General features: G+C 50.6%; 1 non-coding gene across 1 annotated transcript; it reads left to right on the top strand.

The window, feature by feature from the left end:
* Positions 1–11,451: 11,451 nt before the first annotated feature.
* Positions 11,452–11,534, top strand: trnal-uaa (transfer RNA leucine (anticodon UAA)). Its single transcript has one exon. It is a non-coding gene; the product is annotated as a tRNA-Leu (tRNA).
* Positions 11,535–12,020: the final 486 nt, after the last annotated feature.

Here is a 12,020-nt window from a genome sequence, read left to right as displayed (position 1 = left end):
TAAACATTTCATTTCAATTATTTATGAGGGATGAAATGAACAGAAAAGATTTTTTGCAATGGTACCGGGGTGTGGGACAGAGTGAGTGGTTCGGATCTGGAATACACTGCCTGAGAGTGTGCTGGAGGCAGATTCAATCGTGGCTTTCAAAAGGGAATTGGATAAACACCTGAATAGAGAAAATTTGCAGGGCTACAATGAAAGGGCAGAGGAGTGGAATTAGCTGATCTGCTCTTGCAAAGAGCTGTCATGGACATGATGGACTGAATGGTCTCCTTCTGTACTGCAACCATTTGATTCCTTGATTCGAACTCTGTCAAAGTTGTTCTGAACTTGCTCTGCTCCAAGGAGAACAACCCCAGCTTTTCCAGTCTCTGCACATAACTGAAGTTATGAGGAACCATGGGGAACCCACTGTAAACCTTCCTCCAGACAGAAATACAACTGTTCACCACCACACTGTGACCACATGATTTGGATGCGGGGACCAAATGCAGTATTTCCAAGTTTGCAGATGACACAAAACTAGATGGGAATGTGTGTTGTGAAGAAGATGCAAAGCGGCTTCAAGGGAATTTGGACAGTCTTAGTGAGTGGACAAGAAAGTGGCACATGAAATATAATGTGTCAAAATGTGAGGTTATCCACTTTGGTAGGAGAAACAGATGTGCAGATTATTTGTTAAATGGTAAGAGTGTGAATGTACAAAGGGGCCTGGGTGTCCTTGTCAATAAGTGACTGAAAGCTAACATGCAGGTGCAGCAAGCAATTAGGAAGGCTAATGATATGTTAGCCTCTATCACAAGAGGATTTGAGTACAGGAGCAGTAAAGTCTTGCTTCAATTGTATATAACCTTGGTTGGACTGCACTTTGGAATACTGTGTGAAGTTTTGTTCCCCTTACCTTAGGAAGGATATCATTGCCATGGAGGGAGTGCAACGAAGGTTCACCAGACTTGTTCCCGGGATGGCGGGACTGTCAAATGAAGAGAGATTGGGGAAACTGGGACTGTATTCTCTAGAGTTTTGAAGAATGAGAGGTGATCTCATTGAAACTTACAAAATATTGAAAGGGATAGACAGGGTCGATGAAGCTAAGATGTTTCCCCCGGTTGAGGAGTCTAGAACCAGGGGACACAATTTCAACGTAAGGGGAAAGCCACTTAGGACAGCGATGAGGAGAAATTTCTTTACTCAGTGGGTTGTGAATCTTTGGAATTCTCTATCTCAGAGGGCTGTGGAAGCTCAGTCATTGAGTATGTTTAAAGCAGAGATTGACAGATTTCTCAATACAAATGACATAGGGGAGATGGAGATAGTGTGGGAAAAAGGCATTGAAGTGGACGATCAGTCATCATCATATTGAATGGCAGGGTGGGCTCGACGGGCTGAATGGCCTACTCCTGCTCCTATGTTCCTATCAGTCTGCAAACTTCATATGCATGCTGTCATTGTCCCTTTTATTCCATGGGCTTCAGTTTTACTGGCAGTCTAGTATGTGACATCATCAAGAAGGTTTCAATAAGTTGAATAAGGAGAAATTGTTTCCAGTGGCAAAAGGGTCAGTAACCAGAGGATGTATTTATCAGGTGATTGAGAAAAGACCAGAGGCGAAATGAGGAATGATTTTTTTATACAGTGATGTGTTGTCATCTGGAATGCACTGTCTGATCAGGACTTGAAAGCAGATTCAGTAGTAACTTTGAAAAGCAATTGGGATAAATACTGGAAGGAAAATGTACAGATTACAGGAAAAAGCTGAACAGCAGGACTAATTGGATAGCACAACCAAAGAGACAGCACTGACACAATGGACCAAATGGTCTCCTTCTTTGGGTATCATTCTATGGTTTTATGAACATAATGTTGGTACAATTGACTGAGTTGGAAGGGAAGTGAACCCAGATTCTGGGTATTCTAAACACCAGACCCAAACCAAATGAACAAGCCCGTTGTTTAATCTCTGTTTTTCACACCAGCTTCTCCTCGCTCTTTCTGTGTTTCCAGCCTGGTCTGTTCCTCTGCCCTTCATTCCTGACACTCTATTGAGAATGGCCAACTCACTGCGCCTCTCACTCACACCGTCACTCCACCCCTTCACCCACTTCCAAACCTCTCTGTTCAACAGTACCTCACATCTGCTCCTCTGCTCCATTAATATAACAGGAAAACATTTTCAAACAGACATCTCCAGACAGTGAACGTTCCAGTAAGACAAGGTAAAGAGCAGATTCATTCACTTTAAACACAGAGAGAGCAGCTCTCCCTGTTCAGTCTAAGGAGCAGATGTGGTTTCACTCCTATTAGTCTTAGAGACATGCGCCAGAATTTTAAGGGACCGTTGGAGACGGGAATGGAGGCCGGGGAGGGGGAGGGGGGGTGTATAAAATAGGGATGGAAGACGTTGGACCGGATTTTTCTGTCGGCGGCTGACATGGAGGGCAGACTTCGCACATCCACACGGCAAGAAGGCATTTCAAGTATTTATGAGTCCAATTGTCAGCAATGTTATTCACTGGATCCAATTGAACTAATAGCACACGGGACCCACGGGTCTTCAGAGCCTCGCCTGGTTAAAGGAGGTGACTGGGAGGTGGGAGCTGAGTGTTGTCTTCACTGGGAAGCTATCGGGTGAGGCAGCAAAACTTGGCAGAAAGGGCATCGGGAAACACTGTCAGGAGTGGGAGCCAATGTGCCAGCTCTGCAGAGGGAACAACACCAGGGTGCCATTGGGGCAGTGCCACTTCATTGAGGGTGACAAGTGAGGTAAATGTGGCTGGGTGTTGTTTACTGTGAAGGCCTTGCACTCAGGGAGGGGCAACCTGTCATGGGCCTCATTCGAGGCTCTCATTGGATTCGAGGCTCCCATTGAGGAGGAGGAGGAGGAGTAGAGAGGAAGGGAGGGAGGCGCAGGCACCAGCAGGGGCACCACAGCAGCTTGGGGGCCCACAGGAAGGCCAGCCTCGAACAGGAGGCTGGAGAAGGAGGCAGAGGAACACGTCAGCCGAGGTTCAACTACCTGCAGATGTCAGAGTGACGGTGTCTCCGCAGACTGCACCTCTCCACGGGGGTCGTCACTGATCTCTCTGCCATGATGCAGCTGTGCCCCATGCGACTTGGTGGGCACCTGATGCCAGTGTCACTGAAGGTCACCGTGCCACTGAACTTCTTCACCACCAGATCATTGCGGGGATCCACTGGAGATATGTGTGGAATCTCACAGTCTGTAGTGAATCAGTGCATCAAGGAGGTCACCAATGTCCTGTTCAGGAGGGCCGGTGACTATGTGCACATTGATCCAAACAGTCAAGCTGAGAGAGCTATAGGATTCGGGGACATCGCTGGATTCCACCAGGTGTAGGGTGTCATTGACTGCACCCATGTGACCATCATGGCTCCTGCAGACCAGCCAGCAGCCTTCAACAGGAAGGGCTTCCACTTGCTCAGTGTGCAATTGGTCTGCGACCACTGCAAATGGATCCCATAGGTGTGTGCACAAATCCCGGGAAGCAGCCACAACGCCTGCATACCAAGGCACTCCCAGGTGCCAGAACCTTTCCGCGGCCCCATCCGCTTTCAGAGATGGATCCTTGGAGACAAGGGCTACCCACTGAGGACATGACTACTGACGTCTGTGAGGAACTCACGCACGGATGCAGAGGAGAGGTACAACACCTGCTGCGGGTCAACCCGAGCGACCATCAAGGAGGCCATTGGTCTCCTGAAGATGAGATTCAGGTGCCTAGATCGATCCAGTGGAGCCCTTCAGTATGTCCCGGCGAGGGTCTCGCATATCGTGGTGGTTTGCTGTGCACAGCACAACCTGGCATTACAGAGGGGCGAGGTGTTGACTGGTGAGGATATCGTGGAGTGTGATGTCTCCTCTGATGATGAGGATGTGGAGGAGGATGCTGCCCAAGCAGTGCCAGATGAAGAACCTCAGGCACAGCAGGAAAGGGGCCATGAGATACACACAAGGGAGACATGAGACACCCTTATACATTCAAGTTTCCTTTGAGCTTTACCACCTTCTGGAACCAAGGCAATAAAGTCTTAGCTTTAAACAGCCCTGTTGTCGCCTCCTTCCTTCTGCACTGCAGCATCCAGGTACACATCGCACAGTGACAAGGCCGAAGCTTTGTGAACTCAGGGCTTGGTCCCTCACTTCCAGCCCCTTGGGTGGAAGGGTTTAAATGAAGTCCCAAAGGGCATCAACAATAGGAAGGAGACATAGTGAGAGAACATCATTTCTTTCTTCCGTGTGACAACAAACGCAACCCTATCCATCTGGAATGTACATTCACCGTGAACCCTAAGTGAATCTAGGTGCTCTTCTGAAATCTTTTCCGCGTGCTCCTACGTGGTGCTCCCCCTGCTCTGGCAGCTGAGGTGGAGACAGGCTGCTGACCTTGCTGCCCCATGGCTTGGGATGACATTGGTGGCCGCCCTCTTGCTGCCTGAGGCCTGGAGGGCCCCGGCACACTGAGGGCCTCCTGCACAGGTACAGGGACCCCCCTCTGTCATCGAGGGTGATGGAGGCAGGCACTGGCATCACTTGTGTCACTGGCAGAGGGGCTTTGGAGCTACTATCCACACCAGGAACATCCTGAGAGGAGACCCCAGATGTAGCAGCCAGCTGCTCCTCCCCCTTATAAGACACACTTGTAACTCGCTGCTGACCTGAGAGGGACGTGGACCTGGTGAAGAGTTCAGGTGCCTCGTCCCCCCTCTCACCTTGTCACCGCTGGATCGATCTCATGGACAAAGCGATGGAGTGCAGGTCTGCACACATCTCCGGCAGCCACTGATTGGTCGGCTGGATCTGGCTCTCCATCAGAGTCACCAATCTCTCAAGGAAGGAAGCCAGACACACCCCCATCAGAGACAGTACAGCATGCAAGGCCTGGATGGACTCCTCCATCATCCGAACTTGGGTACACATAACCTCCGGCAACTCTGCCAGATGTTGCCTGACCTCTTGCTGCAGCTTCAGCATTTCCCGTGTTGCTGGTGACACCAGAGGCACGTCATCAGCCTGGGACTCAGCATGGGCCTGGCCTCCCACAGACTTCCAACTGCCAGTGGCCTCGGCTGTCACTGCATCCGTCATCTGCCCGGGCCTGTCTGTGACGTGCTCACCAGCTTGTGTGCCCAAATCTAACAGCGAGTGGATACCCACCGAGTGAGGGTTTCTGTGCTGGTGGAGGGTGCAGGGGAATGATGTGACGGTGCACCCTCTGAGGCTCCCTCCTCCTCCTCAGAGGTGTCTGGCTGTCCCCCAGTCTCTCCAGCTCTTCGCTCTTGTCTTTCATCCTAGCCTGCATGTGAAAACAGGGACATTGAAGGGTTAGGGTCTTCCCATCGTGACGTTCCAACCACCCCTACTGTGCAGCTCCATTGATGCAGTGGTGAACAGATGAGCAGTGTGGCTCCTTTGCAGCGGATGCACCCTTGTGCCCCAGGAGATGTTCATTCACTCTCTTAGGTAGGTGTCCCTGTCTCTCCATCAGCTATGGATCAGCTGCTTTGCTTCCCGGCCTGTTCCATGGCCTCCACCTCCATCGGGATGAGGACATGGAGATTAGGCATCCACTGCCAGTCTTGACATGCTCTTACCGATTGTGGGCTGTCTTCTCCTGCAGCCACTATGATCAACAAAGTTAGTCTCCCAGCGGGGACAAACCCAATATCTCTGATGGTGATAGTCCAGCAGTCCATGATGTGGACACACATATTCCTCCTGCATGTGGCCCCTCTCGAGGGACTGTGTGAGTTTATACAATGACTGACGTGCACCTCCCACCGAGATGCAGCCAAGCCTCAGGCAGCATGTCCTGCTGCCCTTCCCCAATACAAATGACTGGGTGGCCACTCCCTTTCCACCAAACACTCCCTCTCACTCTGCCATGCGCAATGTCCAAAGGGTCCAAAGTGTTTTGAGTTTGCGCCTGAGCAGCCCGGATCCGGTCATTGACCCACTTCTTGCACTCGATCCATGTCTTGGGGGTGACCCCACGGCTGCTGACTTCACCTACTATCTCAAAGCAGCTTTGCTTGGTCAGGTGGACAGGTCTCCACCTCCCATCCCTGGGGAAGAGGATCTTCCACCTATCTGTTGTCACCTGGAGGCGAACCTGCAGGAAGGCATCGCTAAACTATTGGACCATGGTCACTGCAGGCTCGCATTCAGCTCCTTACCTATCAGGCAGCAGAGACAGCAGAACGGGTCCTGGGGCATCAGTGACAGCAGAACGGGTCCTGGGACAGCAGAATGGGTCCTGGGCAGCAGAGGCAGCAGAACAGGTCCTGGGGCAGCAGATGCAGTAGAACAGGTCCTGGGGCAGCAGAGGCAGCAGAATAGGTCCTGGGGCAGCAGATGCAGCAGAACAGGTCCTGGGGCAGCGGAGGCAGCAGAACAGGTCCTGGGGCAGCAGATGCAGCAGAACAGGTCCTGGGGTAGCGGAGGCAGCAGAACAGGTCTTGGGGCAGCAGATGCAGCAGAACGGGTCCTGGAGCAGCAGAGGCAGCAGAACGGGTCCTGGGGCAGCGGAGGCAGCAGAACAGGTCCTGGGGCAGCAGATGCAGCAGAACAGGTCCTGGGGTAGCGGAGGCAGCAGAACAGGTCCTGGGGCAGCAGATGCAGCAGAACGGGTCCTGGAGCAGCAGAGGCAGCAGAACGGGTCCTGGGGCAGCAGAACGGGCCCTGGGGCAGCAGAGGCAACAGAACGGGTTCTGGGGCAGCAGAGGCAGCAGAACGGGTCCTGGGGCAGCAGAGGCAGCAGAACGGGTCCTGGGACAGCAGAACGGGTCCTGGAGCAGCAGAACGGGTCCTGGGGCAGCAGAGGCAGCAGAACGGGTCCTGGGGCAGCAGAACGGGTCCTGGAGCAGCAGAGGCAGCAGAACGGGTCCTGGGGCAGCAGAACGGGTCCTGGGGCATCAGAGGCAGCAGAACGGGTCTTGGGGCAGCAGAACGGGTCCTGGGGCAGCAGATGCAGCAGAACGGGTCCTGGAGCAGCAGAGGCAGCAGAATGGGTTTTGGGGCAGCAGAACGGGTCCTGGGACAGCAGAACGGGACCTGGGGCAGCAGAGGCAGCAGAACGGGTTCTGGGACAGCAGATGCAGCAGAACGGGTCCTGGGGCATCAGAGGCAGCAGAATGGGTCTTGGGGCAGCAGAACGGGTCCTGGGACAGCAGAACGGGACCTGGGGCAACAGAGGCAGCAGAACGGGTTCTGGGACAGCAGAGGCTGCAGAACGGGACCTGGGGCAGCAGAGGCAGCAGAACGGGTTCTGGGACAGCAGAGGGCTCTCAGGAAGACACTCCTTTAAACCAGGCAGCAGTGAATACAGGTCTGGCAGTCCTTTCAATATGGTGCCAGCACCTGCCGTTGTGTCAGATGTCGGTGCCATCGGTGCCTCGTTCCCTGCCTCTGGTCCTTGTTTGCATGGGCCCCACGCCTCCCCTTCATTAATTGGTCAGCTGCTCCGTGATCGGGGTCGGCCGGCCACATTTCACTCGTGTAGTGACGGCACCCACTCACGGTGTCTCTGCCGAGAGCCGCACCGTTAGTTTAAAATTCAGCCCATGGGGTCAAGAGTGGAAAATCTCCCCTCTGATTCTCTCTAGTTAAACTGATGGAGACACCAAATTAAAACTGATGAAACCAGGGTTTGTATCCTGGTTCTTCAATCTAGTGTCCTCCCAACTGAGCTATTCCATCCTCACTGTGAACTCATCTTCATTGGAGACAAATATAACTCCAGGCAGAATTTCCCCACCCATTCATTCCTCACTTCAGGGGAATGGGACCCGACCAGATCGCGGAACTCAGATTATGTTAATGTTCTGCTCTTGATATCTTAATATTATCTTGCGTTTGAGACACTTTTAATCAGGTTCACGGACAAATTCTTCCATCATCCCTTCTCCCACATTCTCTCTCTCTCATTCATTCTTTCTTCCTCACAGTCCAGAAAGAGTTAGGAATCAGAGCTCACTCCCAAACCCTCTGCACACAGACCTCTGTCTGTTACCCTGCTTGATCCAAGAGACCAGTCAATAAATTACACTCTTTATAAACACAGAAATCTGCCTCAGAGTGTTGGACAGAGATAAATACACTGAAGTCTTTTGAAAAAAGTTCATCTTACGGGTTGTTACTGAGCCCACAGAGCAGGGCGGGCCCAGGCTCCAGCCCCAGCCCCAGCCTGCGCTGTGTTAGCTGATGCCACCTGGTGTGATACTGAGCCACACGGAGCAGGAAAGGGCCTGATTGTATTCATGGCCTGTGTTGAGTTAACTGATCCCACTCAGTGTGGTAGGAGCCACACAGAACAGAATAGGCCCAGGCTCCTTCCTCAGCCTGAGGGATGATAGTTCTTCTCACACATTGTTGTACGGAGCCCCACACAGAACAGGGAAATCTCAGGCTCCATCCCCGGCCTTTGGTATTTTACTTCATCGCACCTGGTATGGTACGGAGCCCCCAGAGCAGGAAAGATCCAGCTTCCATCTCCGGCCTGTGCTGAATTAGCTGATCTTACCTGGTTGGCACTGAACCGCAATCAGGGAAGGATGGGCCGAGGCTCCATGGCCTGTGGTGTGTTAGTTATTCTCATTTGGTGAGGTACTGAGCACTATATAGAGCAGGATGGGCCTGTGCTCAGTGAGCTGATCTCACCTTGTGTGGTTCTGAGACCCACACACAAAGCAGGACAGGCCTAGGCCTCATCCCCGGCCTGTGTTCAATTAGCTGATCTCATCCAAAAGATTTTGATAAGGTTCCACACAAGAGGCTTCTCTATAAGATTAAAGTCCCTGGTATCAGTGGTAATATATTGATCTGGATTGGGAACTGACTGGCAGGACGTAGGCAGAAAGTAGTTACAAATGGATCTGGATCTGTTTGGAGACCAGTTACCAATGGTATCTCACAGGGATCGGTGTTGGGTCTGTTGCTCTTTATTATTTTTATTAATGATCTGGATGGAGGTGTAGGGGGCACCATCTGTAAATTTACAGATGATTTGAAGATCTGTGCGAGTGTTCAGACTGTAGACGATACTCGACTGTTTCAGGCTGATCTTAATGTGTTGGGAGATTGGGTTCATGACTGGTAAATTATGTTTAATTTGGGTAAGTGCAGTGTTATTCATGTGGACAGGGCGAATGCTCAACATTCATACACCCTTCAGGGAAAAACATTAAAGTAGGTGGAAAAAAGAAAATAATTTTGAGCAGAGATCTGGATGTTCTAGTGCACAGATCTCTAAAGGTACAGCAGCAATGCTGTGAAGTGATAGTTGGAGCAAATAGGGGGTTGGGCTGCATTCAGAGGACAATTGAGTATAAAATGAGGCATATTCTTTCATGGGATGTGAGCGACACTGGCAAGTCCAGAATTTGTTACCCATCCCTAATTGTCCTTGACAAGGTGGCGGTGAGCTCCCTTCTCGGATTGCTGCACTCCATGTGGTGTAGGTACACCCACAGTGCTGTTAGGAAGGGAGATCCAGGATTTTGACCCAGCATCAGTGAATGAACAGCGATATATTTGCAGATCAGATGGTGTGTGACTTGGAGGGGAGCTTGCACATGGTGGTGTTTCCATGCATCTGCAGCCCTTGTCCTTCAAGGTGGTGGAGGTCTTCGGTTTGGAAGGTGCTGTCAGCGGAGCCTTGGTGAGTTGCAGCAGTGCATCTGGTAGATGGTACACACTACTGCCACTGTGCGTCAGTGGTGAAGGGAGTGAATGTTTAAGGTGGTGAATGGGGTGACAATCAAGGCGGCTGCTTTGTCCTGAACAGTGTCGAGTTTCTAGAGTATTGTTGGTGCTGCACTCATCCTGGGTTGTGCCTTGTAGATGGTTGACAAGTTTTGGAGAGTCAAAAATCACAAAATTATTACAGTGGAGAAGGAGGCCATTTGGCCCATTGTGTCTGCACAGAATCATAGAACATAGAAAGTTTACAGCACAGGCAGGCCAAAAAACGAGCCACCCAGCTGAATCCCATTGTCCAGCATTTGGACCGTAGCTCTGCAGGTTCTGGTACTTGAGGTGCACATCCAGACTCCTTTTAAATGAGTTGAGGGTTTCTGCCTCAGCTACCCTTACAGGCAGTGAGTTCCAGACTCCCACAGCCCTCTGGGTGAAAAAGCCTTTCCTCATCTCCCCTCTAATTGTTCAACACATCACTTTAAATCTATGCCCCCTAGTCACTGACCTCCCTACTAAGGTAAATAGACCCTTCCCATCCATTCTATCCAGACCCCTCACAATTTTGTACATTTCAATCAAATCTCCCCTCAGCCTCTTCTATTCCAAGGAGAACAACCCCAGTCTATCCAATCTTTCCTCATAGCTGCATTTTTCCAGTCCTGGCAACATCCTCGTAAATCTCCTCTGTAACCTCTCTAGTGCAATTACATCCTTTCTGGAATGAGGTGACCAGAACTGCACACAGACCTCAAGTTGTGGCCTAACTAATGATTTATACAGTTCCAGCATAACCTCCCTGCTCTTATATTCTATACATTGGCTAATAAAGGAAAGGATTCCATAAGCCTTCTCAACCAACTTTTCAACCTATCCTGCTACTTTCAGGGATTTGTGGACATTCAATTCAAGGTCCCTCACTTCCTCTACACCTCTCAGCATTCACCCATTAATTGTGTCTTCCTTTGCTGTGTTTGACCTCACCAAAGGCATCACCTCACACTTCTCCAAGTTGAATTCCATTTGCCACTTTTCTGCCCACCTGACCAGTCCATTTCTCCAGCTCTCCAAATGAGCATTTCACCATGTGCCTTGCGCTGAGTTACTCATCACAGAATTCCCACTATCTGATGTCGTCTTGTCGCCAGAGTATGTATATGAATGGTCCAGTTAAGCTTTTGTCAATGGTAACCCCCAGGATGTTGATGGTGGGGGGATTCAGCGATGGTAATGCTGTTGAACGTCAAAGGGAGATGGTTACATTCTCTCTTGTTGGAGATGGTCATTGCCTGGTACTTATGTGGTGTGAATGTTACTTGCCACTTAGCAGCCCAAGTCTGAATGTTGTCCAGGTCTTGCTGCTTCTGGACATGGACTCCTTCAGTATCTGAGATGTCCCGAATTTGTCCTTTCATGAAACCTTGGTCAGGACTCACTTGGAATATTGTATCCAGTCTTGGTCTCCTCACATGATGGGTGATATTGAGGCTTTGGAAAGGGTACAGAGGAGAGACATTCGACGAATTCCCAGTATAAGACATCTTGGTTATCAAGTTAGACTAAAAGAGTTGGGACCCTACACCTGAGAGAAACCTAGACTGAGGGGTGATCCGATTGAGGTTCATAAATAATGAAGGGTCCAATTCAGCATGGGAGAGGAGTCATAACTTTGTATTGTAAAAGGCCAGATGGCACCCGAATCACATTAAATTTCATTTTCAGTGGTTGGCTAATATGCCAGGATGGCCGAGTGGTTAAGGCGTTGGACTTAAGATCCAATAGACATGTGTCTGCGTGGGTTCAAACCCCCCTCCTGGGATCTGTGCTTACAAAATGTTACTTTTTCTTTCCCTGACTTTTGCCTTGCACCATCATCTCTTCTGTCATTTAATCACTCTTGCCTTCCAACTGATCACAGCTTCCTATTATTTGATCTGCCCCAGCACCGTTCCTTGGCTCTGCGCTTGCTTATAAACTGGTAAATCTTTAACTTAATCTCCTCTGTACCCTGACAATGACCTTCTCATCCTTCCTGGATTGTGGTTCCTCACAGGATCCGCTGCCTCTCCGACTCCCCTCCAGGTAACTGAAGGCCCTGAGCCTTGGTCTCGCTTTATACGCTAGCTGGTAGTTGCTTCCTTGCAGGTCTGCCACCGCTCAGGAGAAGCTCAAAACCCAGATCAAGCAAAGTATCAAGAGGAATGTGAACAAAGGTTCCCTGGTGCAGAGCAAGGGACAGTGAGCCTCCGGCTCCTTCAAAATCAGCAAGAAGGAAAACCTAGGGAAAAGTGGGAAAGAAGGTGAA

Source organism: Heterodontus francisci, unplaced genomic scaffold (genome assembly GCF_036365525.1).
Source record: "Heterodontus francisci isolate sHetFra1 unplaced genomic scaffold, sHetFra1.hap1 HAP1_SCAFFOLD_58, whole genome shotgun sequence".
In the NCBI taxonomy this organism is placed as follows: Eukaryota; Metazoa; Chordata; class Chondrichthyes; order Heterodontiformes; family Heterodontidae; genus Heterodontus; species Heterodontus francisci.
Note: the sequence above shows the minus strand (reverse complement) of the source record. Positions and strands in the feature narration are given on the sequence as shown.